We start from the raw sequence: 17,042 nt of genomic DNA, 5'->3' as shown, positions 1-17,042 counted from the left end.
TGCATAGATTTCAATTATTAGCAGCTTGGACACATCCGCGCTGCTCCACCTCTCTTAGGTTGAAGTCTCGCAGGCACGAATTGGTGCAAGTATTTACTCGCAGGGCCTGGGTGCCGTGACTGCAGACGGGGAATGGGAGTGATCAAAAACACTGAAAAACCCTGAAATATTGTTGGGCTTGCTGGGGGTGGCGGCCCGGACTGGGGCAGTAGCTAGTGTGACTTGCTGCCAAGACGGAGGGTGTCCCCTTCAGGATCGGAGGGACTGGCTCAGACCACTGTTGCTGCAGTCTGTCTTTTAAACGCCCCCTTTTGGCCTACTTATAGGCTTCTAGCTGTTCACTCTGCTGAGTGCTGCCTTTAAATGCTCAGGGAATCTCTGGTCTTCCAGGATCCACCCAACCTGCCCCTCTGTATGCCATCATACCCCAGCTGTACCATCAAGGGCCAACCTCAATCAGGAGTCTATCAGGTGTTGGCACTCATCAGAAGTGATGTCCCACAGCAGAGGAAGCAGGGGATTAGCAGAGCTCACGTCAACTAGAGGACACCTGCACGTGACCAATGTAGCCTCCCTTCCCTCTCAGTGCAAAGGCTTCAATAGTGACCCCTATCTCTCCAGATCACCAGTTGTCTTCTTCTGATGAAACTGGCAACAATGGGGCAGCACAATGGCGCAGTGGGTAAGACCTGAAGTCTCGTGGCGCTGAGGTCCCAGGTTCGATCCTGGCTCTGGGTCACTGTCCATGTGGAGTTTGCACATTCTCCGTGGGTTTTGCCCCCACAATCCAAAAGATGTGCAGGCTAGGTGGATTTACCACGCTAAATTGCCCCTTAATTGGAAAAAATTAATTGGGTACACTAAATTATAAAAACAAAAGAAACTGCCAACATTGACTGTCTCTGCTACGATCTCCCAGGTGGTGCTCAGGAGGGCAGACATGAGACACTGGTCCACCATGGGGTAGAGGGTGTCCCTCTGCTCCTCACTGGAATAGAACTGTGGGTCCATCTTGAACTACTGACCTCGGGATGGAAGGTCTTCTGTGAGCCATCTTCATGGCTGCAGTGAGTGTGTAGTAAGTGGAGGGCTTGAAAATATCTCCAGCTGGGGACTTCCGGTGGCGGCTATGAAGGAGTAAGTCGTACATTTGGTGGCTCCCGCTAGGGTCTGACTTTTGGACCTTTTCCCCCGATTGTATACTGGACTTGAGTTGAGAAATTGATGACAGAGGCAATTGTGAACTAAATTCCCACATCGGTGCATGGAGATGAGGACTAAAAGTGCTCGCAAAGGCAGAAACAGAAGGACAGAGAAGGTGTGGGCTGAAGCGGCACCGGGAGAAAGCATGGCGGTGGCCCGGACCTCTGGCTTGTCGACCTAGCGGTCAATGGAGCAGTTGATGCAGATTATCCAGGAGGCCTTCGCCAAACAGAAGCAGGACTGCTTGGACCCGATTACAGAGGCAATTTCACGGCTAGAACTTAGATTGGATGCACAAGATCGGGCGATCCAGAAAGTAGAGAAGGCGCTGGTTGAGCAGGAGGAACATCAAACTGAAGTTGGAGGTGGGGATGCTGAGAAACCAGCAGAAAAGGCTCCTGGAGAAGGTGGAGGACCTAGAGAACAGGTTCGGTTGGCAGAGCTTGAGGATCATTGGGCTCCCGGAGGGGTCCGAAGGAGCAGACGCTGGGGCATACATAACGGCCATGCTCGAGAAGCATCTGGAGGATGGGGCATTCCCCCGATCCTTGGAAGCGGACAGGGCTCACAGAGTGCTTGCGAGGAAGCCGCGAATGGGAAACCCCCCCGAGGGCAATGGTGGTGAGATTCCACAGATACCTGGATAAGGAGCGCGTCTTACAGTGGGCCAAGCAGACACGGAGCTGCAAATGGGTCAACAGTATCTGGCAGATCTATCAAGACCTGAGTGCGGAGGTGGCCGGAAGAGCGGGTTTAACGAGTTCAGGTCGACCCTTTTCAAGAAAAAGGTGAAGTTCGGGCTGTTGTATCTGACCCGCCTCTGGGTCACAAACGAGGAGCAATATTTCTATTTCGAGTCGCCTGAGGAAGCGCGGGAATTCGCGAAAAGGAAAGGCCTGGTGTTGGACTGAGAACTTAGAATTTTGCTGTCGTTGTGGTAGGGAGATTACTGACTAGGGAGATTACGGTACCATAGAACCAAGCTGCCATTGGTGCAGTAGACTCGCTGCCCATTGGCCCAGGCAAGCCATGTGCCTCTCTGCCAATTGACTGAGGCTAGTCATGTGACTCCCCACCGATTGGCTGAGAGGTTGGTAGCTACGAGGCGGGGTATAAGAACCCGTACCGGCTGGCAGTCGGCCTTTCTCTGTACGTCTACTGTCGGGCACACATCTAGTGTATTAAAGCCTGTTGTTTGGAACTACTTCACGACTCAAGTCCAAATGATGGTGCATCAGTTGTGTTCATGGTTTTTTTTAAACTTTATTTTTTCTTGCTTTTGCAGATGTTATTTGTAATGCCTGCTGCATGGATCTGGGGCCAGCTCCAAAGCTGAGTAAGGTAAAGTTTATATTTGCACTGTTGGGGGACGGAGGTGTTTTTGTTTAGATGCTGGATCTTTCGCTTGATCCTTTTTTTAATTATATGTTCAACTTGGGTTTTTTAAAAATCTCTGTCGGGCAATTGTGTTGGGATTGTTTTTCATTTGAATACATATGTATGAGCGGGGGAGATTGTGGGAGGGAACAATAGGTGGGAGATTGTCAGGGGCGAGGGCCATCAAGCTAACTGGGTAGGCTCGCGTACGGAAGCGTAGTGGGGGTGAGCAGATGTTAGGCTTATCAAAGGGGTTGATTTATTTTGTGCTGTTTCTATGGGGGGGGCGGGGAGGGGGCAAAAATGTTCTGCTGACGAGGGAGGGACTCTTGCTTAGGGACAGTGAGGAGGTCGGGGGTGGAGTCTGCCTGGGGGCGGGCCGGTGGGGGAATGGGGCACGGGCTGTCAACTGGCCCAAGAGAAGGGATGGCTGATTGGCGAAGGGGGGGGGGGTGAGGAGCCGACAAGCCCCCCAACTTGACTAATCACCTGGAATGTAAGATGACTCAATGGGCCGGTCAAGAGGGCAAGCGTGTTCGCGCATTTTAGAGGACTGAAGGCGGATGTGGTAATGCTGCAGGGGACGCACCTTAGAGTAGCTGATCAGATTAGATTAAGGAAAGGTTGGGTCGGACAGGTTTTTCACTCGGGACTGGACTCAAAGACTAGGGGGGTCGTGTTCCTGATCAACAAGCGAGTGGTGTTTGAGGCAAGAAGAATAGTTTTGGATGTGGGAGGCCGGTACATTATGGTCAGTGGGAAATTGGAGGGAGTGCAGGTGATACTAGTAAATGTGTATGCGCCAAATTGGGGCGATGTGGAGTTTATAAAGAGGATGCTGGGGAAGATACCAGACCTGGATTCGCATAAACTGGTCATGGGAGGGGACTTTAAAACAGTTACTGACCCTGGTTTAGGCCGATCGAGCTCAAAAACGGGCAGGATGCCAGCAGTGACAAAGGAGCTAAAAGGGATCATGGAGCAGATGGGGGAACCGATGGAGATTTGGGCAGCCAAAGGTGAAGGGGTTCTCCTTCTACTCACACGTGCATAAAGCGTACTCCCGGATCGATTTCTTTATTCTGAGCAGGGCTCTACTGACAGGGGTAGTGGACACAGGGTACTCTCGTATGTCCCGCACTGTAGGGTTGCCCTACAGGTTAGTAAAGGCAGTAATCAGCGCCCGCACTGGAGGTTAGACTTGGGGCTCTTAGCGGACGAGGAGGTGTGCGGGCGGTTGAGGAAATGTATTCAGAATTACCTGGAGGTCAATGACACGGGGGAAATTTCGACAGCGGTGGTCTGGGAGGCATTGAAGGCGGTGGTTAGAAGGGAGCTGATCTCGATAGGGGCCCACAGGGAGAAGGTAGACAGGGCAGAGATGGACCGACTGGTAAAGGAGATGCTACAGGTTGATCGGGATCGAAGAGATAGTGCAGGGTCTGAAGGCCATGCAGTCGGGTAAAGCCCCGGGGCCGGACGGACTTCTACAAAAAGTCCTCTGGGATATTGGGGCCGTTGTTGATGACATTCAATGAGGCAAGGGAGAGAGGGGTGCTTCCCCCGGCGATGTCACAGGCCACGATCTTGCTGATTCTGAAGTGGGATAAGGATCCGGAGCTGTGTAGGTCCGACAGGCCGATATCCCTATTGAATGTGAACTCCAAACTGTTGGTCAAAGTTTTGTCCTCTAGGATTGAAGACTGTTCCGGACGTGATTGGGGAGGACCAGACAGGGTTCGTTCAGGGAAGTCAGTTGGTGTCCAATGTAAGAAGGTTGCTAAATACGATCATGATGCCCCCAGAAGGTAGGGAGGTGGAGGTAGTGGTCGCAATGGATGCAGAGAAGGCTTTTGATCGAGTAGAATGGGAATATCTGTGGGAGGTACTGGGACAGTTCGGATTTGGGCAGGGCTTTATTGACTGGGTCAAGTTTCTGTATCAGGCTCCTGTGGCGAGCGTAAGGACAAATAGGATGACATAGGACTATTTTAGGCTACACTGGGGGATGAGACAGGGGTGCCCCCTCTCCCACTGATGTTCGTGCTAGGTATAGAGCCGCTAGCAATTGCGCTGAGAGCCTCAAGGGGCTGGACCGGGCTGATCAAGGGAGGAGTGGAACACAGAGTCTCACTTCACGCAGACGACCTGCTCCTGTATGTATCGGACCCAGCAGTGGGGATGGAAGAAATCATGAGGATTCTGGGGAAATTTGGCCGATTTTCGGGGTACAAACTAAATATGGGGAAAAGTGAGATGTTTGCGATCCAGGCAAGGGGACAGGAGAGACGATTGGGGAACTGCCGTTTAGAGTGGTAGGGGGAAGTTTTACGGATCTATGCATCCAAGTGGCGCGGGAATGGGAACGGTTGCACAAACTTAATCTGGCCCATCTGGTGGACCAACTGAAGGATGATTTTCGGAGGTAGGACTTGCTCCCCCTGTCACTAGCTGGGAGGGTCCAGACGGTGAAGATGATGGTCCTTCCGAGATACCTGTTTGTGTTCCAGTGTCTCCCCATCTTTATTCCACAGTCCTTTTTTAAATAGGTCAACAAAATTATCACTGGCTTTGTATGGGTGGCAAGACCCCGCGAGTAAAAAAAGGGGATGATTGAGCAGAGCCAGGGAGAGGGTGGGCTGGCACTGCCAAACTTCAGTAATTATCATTGGGCGGCGAATATAGCCATGATTAGGAAGTGGGTGGTGGGGGGTAGGGTTGGCATGGGAGCGTATTGAGGTGGCATCATGTAAGGGCACCGGTTTGGGGGAATTGATAACGGCGCCTCTGCTGTTCCCGCCTGCACGGTACTCCACCAGTCCCGTGGTGGTGGGAGATGGCAGAGGGCAGGAATTGAGAGGATGGGGGATATGTTTATAGAGGGGAGCTTTCCTAGCTTGAGGGAGCTGGAGGTGAAATTTCGATTAGCGAGGAGAAACAAATTTAGGTACCTGCAGATGCGGGACTTCCTATGTAAACAGGTCTCAACCTTCCGGCTCCTACCACAAGGGGGATTCAGGATGGGGTAGTTTCCAGAGTGTGTGAAGGAGAAGGGAAGGTCTCCAACATCTATAAGGAGCTCATGGGGTCAGAGGACACGCAGCCTGAGGAGCTGAAGCACAAGTGGGAGGAGGAGTTAGGAGGAGAGATAGAGGATGGTCTATGGACGGAAGCGTTGAGCGGAGTCAACACGTCCACAACATGCGCCAGGCTCAGCCTGATAGTTTAAGGTTGTTCACCGGGCTCACATGACAGTGGCCCGGATGAGCAGGGTCTTTGGGGTAGAAAATAGGTGTGCAACGTGTGCAGGATGGGGGGGGGGGGGGGGGGGGGGGGGGGTGGGCAGCGAACCATGTCCACATGTTTTGGACATGTCTAAAGCTCGGGGGATTTTGGCAGGGGTTTGCAGATGTCATGTCCATGGCATTAAAAACAAGGGTGACACCGAGTCCGGAGGTGGCGATTTTCGGGGTGTCGGAAGGTCCGGGAATCCAGGAGGAGAAAGAGGCAGATGTTGTGACCTTTGCTTCCCTGGTAGCCCGGAGACGGATACTATGAGCTTGGAGGGACTCAAAGCCCCCGAAGTCGGAGACCTGGCTAGCTTTCTCTGTCTGGGGAAAATCAAGTTTGCCTTGAGAGGGTCTCTGTTAGGGTTCGCCCGGAGGCAGCAACCGTTCATTGACTTCTTTGCGGGAAATTAATCGTCAGCAGAAGGGTTAGTTTAGATTAGAGTGGGGGTTAATAAAGGTGGGGCCTGTAAGGGAGGAAGCAGACTTTTTGCACTTATGTTTATAGACTTATGTATGTTGTTTATTCTGTCGTTGTTGTAAAACCAAAAATCCCTCAATAAAATGTTTATATAAAAAAAACATCTCCAGCTGTCAGGCTCTTCGGCGATAACAATGACCCCAGTGTTTACAACAACTGCTGGGTCGGGAATACTTACTGAATAGCACCCTCAATGGGAACTTGAATCACAGTGCCGGCAGCAACACTTACTTAGTCTCCCAAATGAAGAATTCTGGCCCATAATAAATGGCAGCTTACCTAGTACCCTGACTAAGCTAGTCTCAAGAAGTAAGAATAATGCACAAATGAATAATGTGAAACCAGTTTGATGTGAGATATTTATAAGTGAAATTTAAATTTGATAAAAACCCGCAAGTCTTACGTTAATGGCAACTTAGTTGGCCAGGAAAGTTGTGGCTATGACCCAGATCCTACCTGTTTGGCCATGAAGCTTTCTAATAGGCTGGTCACAGATGCATCTATGTCAGGTTTCACCAATGAAAAGCTTCCCCTCTGCTAACTCAACCATGTTTACCATGCATGCCACCCGCTCTTAGAATGTTAGTGAGAATTGCATGGGAACTAGCAAAAAGGGAGAAAATGGCTCACAATTCCAATTCAGATATTCGGAATGACATGGTGTTGACGAAATCATGCCCAAACTTTCTGTTCACCATTCCTCTCATGAACTTGTGTACACGCTCCTGAGATGCAAAGCATGTGGTAATGCAACACATTATTTAAGTGGCATTGATCTGCACCAATTAGACTCTTCAATCCCTCAGCCATATCTCTCCCAAGTTTATTATTTCTCTTAAGTGTAAATAATTTCATTTTCTGTATGGGGGCAAAATCTAAAAATTAGAGCCAAGCTCTTTAGGACTGAAATTAGAAACCATTTCTCCAAGCACAGAATGACGGTAGAAATGTGGAATTTTCCACAGCAAATGGCAATTCTCGATCAGTTATTAATTTAAAATCTGAGATTGCTAGATTTCTGTTAACCAAAGGTATTGAAGACAAATGCGGATGTATGGAGTTAGGCCAAAGATCAACGTGATCTTATTGAATGGACAGAACTGGCTTGGGAGGCTAAATGGTCGACTCATGTTCCTAAGCAGTCCCTCGTCTTGGCTCAGATGCTAAATTAGTTGCCATGCGCTATTTATTCCTTAAACCAGGATGTCAACTAATCTCCTTTGCGCAGTATTCCAGCTAGACACTGTTAGAAGTTCAATATTACTTGGCCTTGAGAGGTGGGTGGGTGGCTGGGCGAAAGGGTGAATTTCCATGGAGTTGCATGTTTTTCTATTTCAGTGAAACGCAGGAAATTTTACAACATTTCTCCAAGGTTTCTGTCAATGCTCAAACTAAATTACAGTGGGAGAGAAGAAGAATCCTTCTGGAATTCCAGATTTAACCATTCTGCTTGTAATTTATATGATGGAGTGCATTGTCATCTTCGATGCTCCCTGTACAGATCGTCACATGGTGGGAGCTTGTATCAGGAGTTCAAGAGTGCTCATTTATTTTAACGGGTGGAAAACTATGGCAGAAGCATCCTGAATTATTGATCTGTATTTCCAGCACATATAGATGTGTGCCGTTAGCTGGTAAAGATGAAAAAGGATATTTGTATTTTACAGGAAATACAACCTTTTGAAGTGCTGGACAGTGTTACATATTGCAACGGTTGCATTACTCAGAATATTATTTCCACTAAACAATGTCTTGGAAACTGAGTGCTTGCAATGTCTGACTTAATTGTTGATGGTTGAATGTCTGACTTAATTGCTGATGGTTGAATCAGTCCATTGCCCAAGTATTAAAACTTCAGGAAACTCAAAAGGGGAAATACACACTTAGTCATTCAGGATTCAGACATACTTCTGTAAATATAAACCCGGCGGCCTTTATTTAGTACATTTCTTACTAATTCAGTAACCATCAACATTCAAATTCCAGCTGTGGAAATCCTCAATTGTTGCCTAATTATACAGATGCCCCCACGTTCTTTCATTTTCTGACTTTGATGGTGAAGTCTTTGGTTTCTGGCAGGATATTGTTTATTAAAGCTGAAAAATGAAACTGTATGTATTTCAAAGGATGCAATTTGCCATCATCTGCATTCTAAGTATGAAGTAAGCATGGGTCAGGTTTAATAAGAGGCCAAATATGCCACCCCCAACCCCACCCCCACACAATCTGTGTGGAAATGAAAACTGCCAAAACCTCTGCGGTTGCCCACAGTCCAATAACTACAGCAGTGGCTGTGTGTTTTTGCTTTACAGATGTTGGTGATTTGCTATCCAAGCCACTTGTATTAAACCTACTCAGTTCGAAAATGGTATAATTATTTCCTGTCCTGAGCAGTAATAGTCATTACATTTTATGCAGCTAGAGTTTGATGTTGTTTATACTACCCTTAACTGGCAATCTATTTTTTTTAATACCTGCACCTGCTGGCTTCTCATTTTGTACCAATTCTCTTTACAATACTGCTAATTGCAACAAGAATGGCAGCTGCAGGGCAGCATGGTCTCAATTTCCAACAACTCCAAGAAAAAAAATCACATACAGGTTTAGGTTGCAGGATTTCCACTGCAAGGTGATTTTAACTTTATGCGATGGTGTCAATGGGTGATCGCAAATCGGCAGCCTCTCTACAGCTCTCCTGTGGGCAGCATGGTGGCACAGTGGTTAGCACTGCCTCACAGCACCAGGGACCTGGGTTTAATTCCAGTCTGTGTGGAGTTTGCACTTTCTCCTCGTGTCTGCGTGGGTTTCCTCCGGCTGCTCCAGTTTCCTCCCACAGTCCAAAAATGTGCAGGTTAGGTGGATTGGCCAGGCTAAATTGTCCCTTAGTGCCCAGGAGCATTCAGGTTAGATTATGGGAATAGGGTGGCGGAGTAGGCCGAGGTAAGGTTTTCTTTCACAGGGTCAGTGTAGATTCAATGGTCTGAATGGAGGCCATCTGCACTGTTGGAATTCTATTCTTTTCTAATTTTATTTCCACCAAAGTCAAGAAATACTCCTGAATATGCCATATCGTGAGGTAAAAATCGGAATAAAGCTTCCCTTTACTTACACAGCATACAAACAAGATTGCTCTGAGTATGTAATATACTGCAGTTATGCTCCATGTATCTCTCTGTCTGCAGTCTGAGCACAGTTTCTGCAGTGTCACTGTGCACTCACAAAATGCAGTATTCAAATTACAAGTACATATACTACAGTTCTTAACATTTCAATGATGGTTAATTAACCTGGTCACACTGCTAAATAAAATTGAACTCTTTGACTTCCAAACCCAAGAATGAATTGAAAGAAATTTCAATTTCTAAAACTAATTTAACAGACCACGCAACACATTTGTTGTCTCCTTCATTTAGCCTCTTTACTGTTTACCATTGGTACATCTCCCTTCTCCTACCTTCAGATAAATTAACTTTAATTGACTTGCAAGTACTGCCTTCTTCCCATCAGTGACCAGCGTAAAGGAAATCATTTCAAAGATGTCAGGAATTACAATGCTCATTGCTCACCTCTAAGAAAGAGCTCAATTTTCATCGCTGTTTCGAACGTTTCTGCACTTAATTTTGCTAACAGTTGTGAACCCTAATTAGGGTCAAATAATTTAATGTAAAAGAGTGTGCAAGTTCATTTTCACCCATTTCTTCTGGTAAGGGAAGGTAATGGTTGCTACTTGGAAATAATAGGTACTATTCATTTTTTTTAAATGTAAGCAATTTACTTATTTTCTTTTAGGTTGCAAGCACAAATAACAAAATACACACACACTCTCACTCTTCTGCTGTGATCTGCATGAGCACCATTTTGGTGAGGGTATTAATGTACTCGCAGAAACCTTCCACCCAAAGTATGCAGGTTAGGCCGATGATGTTTCTTCGATGCCAGTACCATCATTTTGAAGATCAACACTCCAGCGAACACTCACACCCCTGAGCATGCATTTAGCAGCAAGTAGGATGATACCATCAGTGCCATTAAAAGCTATCACATGGTTTCACATTGATTTTGACTGAATATTGTTTTGCAAATGTAGAAGCATTTAATAGTTGCTTCAAGTTCTGAAAGGTGATGGGGAGTAGTTGTTGCAGAGTAAAAGGTTAATTCTAATAATAGCTGCTGAACATGTGCATAAGGAGCTTTGTCATAGTAATGTCACCCACTAAAACAATATGAGTGTGAAACAGCTGAGAGAGGAGCTGCAGTTGTGTCCTCAGAATTTTAGTGATGGAAATAAAGGTATTTTGTATGAAAGAACAATGCCTTCAGCAGGATCCCTTCTAGAGTAGGAATGCAAGGTATCCCAATTACAGAGCTGTCAATTATGGGTGCAGTAGTGGCTCTGGCTTGCAAGATGATTGTGAGTATGAGCTGAGATCACATAGGTCAAAATTCCCATATCCATTACAGTGATATGCCTGAAAGCAAAATCATAGATTGCTGATGGTGTGACCTCCAACCAGTAGGTGGTGGTACGGACTCACCATGTGGTATCAAGACAGTAGTCATGTGACAAGGCACTCAGATACGTGGGGGCACACCCGGTGATCCGGAGATGCTTATAAGACATACAAGAGGACAGACGTGCCCTTGGGGTAGTTCTGGAGGAGTACAAAGAAACCCCATGATAACTTGCTCTGTAACAGGATTGTTCTCTTACCACGTGTAATTCAATAAAGATCCTGGTTTGGACAAGTTAAATAATTTGGTAGATTCCTTGCTAGATATCGAACACAACATGGTACCAAGGGTGCTGAAGTTTTGAAGATAACGACAGCAGTGACAAAGTTAAAATTCGGCGGACAGACCAACTTGGTGATCTACAACCTGTGGCGACTTAACGCACTAGAAGACGCTGAAGCGCGAGATAGAAGGACTGAAAGTCCTCCACCAGCTTCAGAAATCCAGTAATGTAGACGAAAACTAGTGGGTCTTCAAGCAGCAGTTCAAAATCTATGTTTCAGCCCAAGGCCGGCAGGCACAGCCTAATGAAAGGTGATTAGCATTGCTGCTAACAGTGACAGATCCACAAGCAATTGAAATGTACAATACATTTGCATTAGACAATGAGGAGGATAGCAAGAGATACGATTAAGTCATCTGGTACTTTGATCGGCATTGCTACTCCAAAAAGAATGAGACTTTTGAGAGATACATGTTCCATACGCGTACCCAAAAACCTGGCGAATCGTTAGACAGTTTTGTCACTGACTTGAGGCTGAAGGCGCAGTCACGCAACTTCAGCAGCCTGAAATCTCCGTTCATCCATAACCAAATTGTTTTTGGTGTGGCTAATGATAAGCTCCGTGAGAGGTGCTGCGGGAAGAAGATTTGGTACTGGAACAAGCAATAAACATTTGGCAGGCAAGTGAGGTAGCTGCACAGCAAATCAGCACACTCTGCTCGAAACATTTTGGCACCTACTCAGAGGAAGAGCTATTAGTGCTGTGACGCACATCATGAAGAAACGTGGTCTCAGTGCGGGCAGCCATTTTAAACGGCCGACTGGAACCGCCATTTTGTGCCAGAGGTGTGGCAATCAACATCACCCACGGCAATGTCCGGCCTTTGGAAAAGTCTGTTCCAGGTGTTGCCATATTGGGCATTTTGTAAAACAATGTTTTACGCATCCTACAATGGGCATATAAGATCAGTAAATGTAGTTGATGAGATAAATACCAAAGAGCACTGGGCTGAATTCTCTGTTTTGGAATTATGTCCCCACGTCGTCGTAAAAACTGTGGACTTTCACTCCAGAAAAACTGGCATGAAAAGGCCACATATTCTGAGCCCTGCAGGGGGCTAGCAGTGAACCAATGTAAAACTAGCAGCTTTTGCTGCAGATATGAGCCCCGCACTTCCGGTTTGGAGGCTGTGCATGTGCACGGTGGCGGCCTCCAGCAGACACTTTGTGCTCCATGGCGGACTCGGGCCACGGAGCTGGACCCTAAACATAGTGCCCACGATCGGCCCCGCCCCCGGCCCTGACCGCCCGGGCAAAATATACCCCCCCCTGCCCTCCGATTGGCCTGCCCCGACCAGGGCGGCCGTGGACTGAGTCCGCAGTCACCACGCTAGTACCCGACTGGCAGGACCATGTTAGATCCACGCCGTCGGGACTTCGGCCGGTCAGGGGGCGGAGAATGGCGGGGCGGGCCTCCAGCAATGACCGCAGGTAGGTGAAATGCGACTTTTTGGGACTTGGAGAATCAGCGCCAGTCCCGATTTCCTGGGGGGGAAATGGATTCTCCGCCCGGCGCCAGCCGTAATTTCGGCGTTGGGGTGCGGAGAATCCAACCCAGTTTTCATCAATCTCATCGGAACCAAGGACCAGAAGTGTCTGAACAAAAATGATGAAAACAAAATTTAAGTAAGAATAAAGCTAGTAAAAATTCTCTGGAAACCATTAGACGGAAATCGATGGTGTTCCTGAACAACTCATTATGCGACTTTGATACCAAAATGAGACTGAACCTCCTCAATCGGCCTGCTTTGCACAAGCTGAACGGGCAGCTGAAAATCGCTGATCAGCCGGGCCTGCCGGTGTGGAACAATAGCACTGGAAACTCTCGATACACGTGAACTTGAGTTACCGTAGACGACATGAGGTACAAGTTACTGTTTCATATTGTTGATATGGACATTGAGTCCATCATTGGAGCGGATTCATGTGAATCCCTGAACTTAGTCGAGCGACTGTGTGTCGCAGAAGACAGGTGGCCATCTGAATACAAGTGTGCACGGTTGATGTGGATTCAGAACAAATCCAGGCAGAGGATGACAAATTAGACAAAGAGATGGAACAGCCAGCGAGTATTCCGCAATTCTAGTTAACAGTCCTCAAGAGCGTGCATGTGCTCAGTGGCATGATACAGGAGCATGACGGGCCCGTATTAAAGCACCTACAAGATGTGAATGTTAAATGGACAGAGCATGAGAAGTCGTGGAGCTTCGCTCTGGAGTTAAAGTTTGAGCCAAATGAGTATTTCACAAATGAGGTGATCACGGAAGTAAATCAGTTGGATTCATGGCCGCTTGAATCATTCTTTGATGAACCAGAAATCATAGAGTGCACAGGTTGTAAGATAGATTGGAGAGAGGGCAAAAATGTAACAATGAAAGCAATTAAAACTGAATCGAAACACAAAGGTTGAAGCACTCGCAGAACAGTCACAAATACTGTACCAAATGAATCGGTCTTTCATTTCTTCAGTCTTCCTGAGGTATTACAGCGTGGAATGTTAAGCCAAAGTTCAGGAGCCAAACTCAAGGCTGACTTCGTACTTGGCAACCTACTGCGTGAACACATAATTCCGTGTGAAATGTTGTATTTTACAGGAGAAATCATTGCAGCCGATGTGGAATCCAATGATGGCTACTACGAATATATGTTTGAAGATTTTGAAGATGATGCAGAAAGCAATGGCATGGAAGGTGAGACAGATGAAGACCAGTATGAACTGTTTTTTATACTCTATGGATTATTTAGGTTGTGATGGTATGACGTAAATTCCAGGATGACCACTGTCTGGGAACCGCATGGTGTGTCTGTACTGGCCCCTGCTGGTTGGAGGTTGCACCACCAGCTATCTATGATATTGCTCTAGGCATTTCACCACATCGCCCTTGCTCAGAAAACATTATGGTTTCTTTACAGCCAATATTAATCTTTTGACTTTCTACATTCAGGATATGTCTAACAATGATTATTTAAAAAAATAATCCTTTGATCAATTTATCAGCTGATGTTCAGAAAAGGGTGACTATTACAATTTTTCAGTTGAAAGAGAGAGATGCTGAATTAGTGACTGCGTCTACTCCAATGGAAGCATTTCAAAACAATCTGCTGGACAAACCCAAAGACTGCAGCATTACTCAAAGATGAAGGAAAATATGAGGTGATCATTTCAGGCTAGCAAAGTTTGCAGGTCTTGTGTACAACCACAACCGTCAGCTCATTGACCAGATTAGCCAGAGACAGGAAGATATGAGGGAGGTGTGGACTTCTACACGCATCAAAGAATTCCCCAGTGTTTTCATGATTCCTGTCAAGCTTGTGGCACAGGGGGTTACTGGCAGCGGCAATTCAGAAGAGCAAAGCCTGAAAGAGCTACAAGAAGTTGTGTAAAGGCTCAAACATTGAGGCATGAAGTCCACAACACAGAAAAAGCCCTTCAACCCACCGTGCCTGCGCCAGTCAGAAACAACCATCTCACAATTCTAATCTCAATTCCCAGCACTTGACCCATAGCCTTGCTTGCTTTGGCATCGCAAGTGTACATCTAAATACTCCTTAAATGTTATGAGGGTCTCTGCCTCCACCACTCTTTTCAGGTAGTGAGCTCCAGACTCCCACCACCCTATGGGTGAAAATGCTTTCCCTCAAATCCCCTCTAAACATCCTGCTGCTTTATAAAATCTGTGCCCCCTGAATTGATCCCTCCACCAAGGGGAAATGTTTCTTCCTGTCTACTCTCTCTATGTCCCTCATAATTTTATACATCACAATCATGTCCCCCTCAGTCTCCTCGCTCCAAGGAAAACAACCTCGGTCTACTCAATCTCTCTTCATAACTAAAACTCTCCAACCCAGGCACACCTGGCAAATCTCCTGTGCACCCTTTCCAGTGCTATCACATTCCTCCTGTAATGTAGATTCCAGAACTTCATACAATACTCTAGCTGTGACCTAACCAACGTTTTATATAGTTCCTTGTTTGTCCTGCCCAAATGCATCACCTCACATTTATTCGGATTGAATTCCATTTGCCACTGATCAACACATCTGATCAGCCTGTCTATATCCTCTTGTAATCTAAAGCTATCCTCCTCAATATTTACCACCCCACCAATTTTCATGTTACCTGCAAACTTACTGAGCAATCCTGGCGACACTTCCATTGTGCCCAGGTGGCACTGCCAGGTTGGCAGGGGCACTGCCAGGGTGCCAGGTTGACATTTTGCCCATGTCGAGATTGGGTCCCTGCCCCGTATGAGGTGAGGTAAGGTGCAGGGGCTCGAGGAATCCCTTATAGGTGAGTTGGGGCATTGGGGGGGGGGGTGGAGCTCGAGAGATTGTGGCTCCATTCTCTTCCTGAAATGACGCTAAGTGCCTCTACAATTGTAGGTTATTGCTGTCTCTTTGCTATGTTGTGCCATGTTTCCCAAGTCAGGATCAGCTTGTTAATGACTTTCAGTAGCTGCTTCAGCCACAATTCACCACCTCCCTTTTAAGAACAGCAGGCTAGTTTTAAGCAGTGTGTTGTGATTTGCATATCTGTATGTACATAAGGGGTTAATGTACAGACATGTATAGCTACGTAATTACTAGATGGCAACACTAGAGATGGGTATATAAAGATGTACTCAAGCCAAGATCTGCCTCTTCATGTGGATAGTGACTAATGACCAGAGGTAGAGAGAGATAGGTGTAGATATAGTTAATCATAGTTAATTCTTATTCAATCCTGTTTAAGAAAGAACAAACTCACCGTTTATTTGTTAACGTTTCTCAACAAAGGATTTGCTATAATTGGAAGACTACAAGTGTTAATCAACATTGAGTTAAAGATCATCTTGGCAAGAAGCAAATGAGAAACATATATTGCACAAAGTAATGCAACACATGCTCACCCACTCCCTGACTCAGATGGGCAGTCCCTCAACAGTGCATTTTGTGCTGCTTGCTAATTTAAATGATTGCAGCATGTAGTCAACACTGAGTCTGCATGCTGCCTACATCAGAAACAACAGACATGAGGTAATCCCACTTTGCAATTCCCATTCTGGTTTTCTGGCTTTGTCCAATTTTGTGGCCACTGTGCATTTCTAACTTGCTGCTCTGGGCTGACTGTATTTACGATTTTTACATTTTTTACTTTTGCATTCCTAAATTGGACAAAAAAAAGACTTATTGTATCTGCTTTACTATTCCTAGTTTATAGCTGGTCTAAAATGCAGACGTGAAGTGGCAGGACCTCTGGAAGTGTGAACTATAATCGTCAAGGTGGATTTCAGCTGGAGGGGAGAAGACTATTGGCACCTGAAGCCTTTGTTGGAACAATCTGCCACTGTACCTTTAATGTTGGCCAAATCCCGGTGACCTTCCTACCCCCAGCTATTTTCATCATTTCTAAATGTCCTTAAATTCTTCCTATTTTGTCAGATGCATAACACTTCAATCTATTTTCAATTGATGCACTTTACACATCACAATATAAGAGGACTCTTATATTTCCGCTTTCCCCTCCCTTGCCCTTTGTTTTGTTTCTTTATAAATGCCGTTTTTCAGGGCGGGGGTTTCAGTTCTGCTGGTGTCCATGACTGAATGATTAGTCTTTCAGTTCTTGTCACAAATGCTGACAAACCTATTAAGTATTTCCAGTATGCTCTGTTTTTGAAGTTTTATACCCTAATTACGCTTACTCCAAATGAAACTCCTCAGGTAAGGTTACATGATGCTATAAAAGTGGTTGAGATTGAATTCAAACCAGATGCCTCACTCTGGTGGCCTGCCCATCAAAGTGAATCCTTGCACACACGGTGTTGAATTTGATTCGGAAAGCACAGGTCACGGTAGTGGCACCACAAGAGGGTGCTGTTTCCACATGAGCGACACGTAGCTGCCCAACCAGAATCACATG

The sequence above is a fragment of the Scyliorhinus canicula genome, chromosome 3 (genome assembly GCF_902713615.1).
Source record: "Scyliorhinus canicula chromosome 3, sScyCan1.1, whole genome shotgun sequence".
NCBI classification, from domain to species: Eukaryota; Metazoa; Chordata; class Chondrichthyes; order Carcharhiniformes; family Scyliorhinidae; genus Scyliorhinus; species Scyliorhinus canicula.
Note: the sequence above shows the minus strand (reverse complement) of the source record.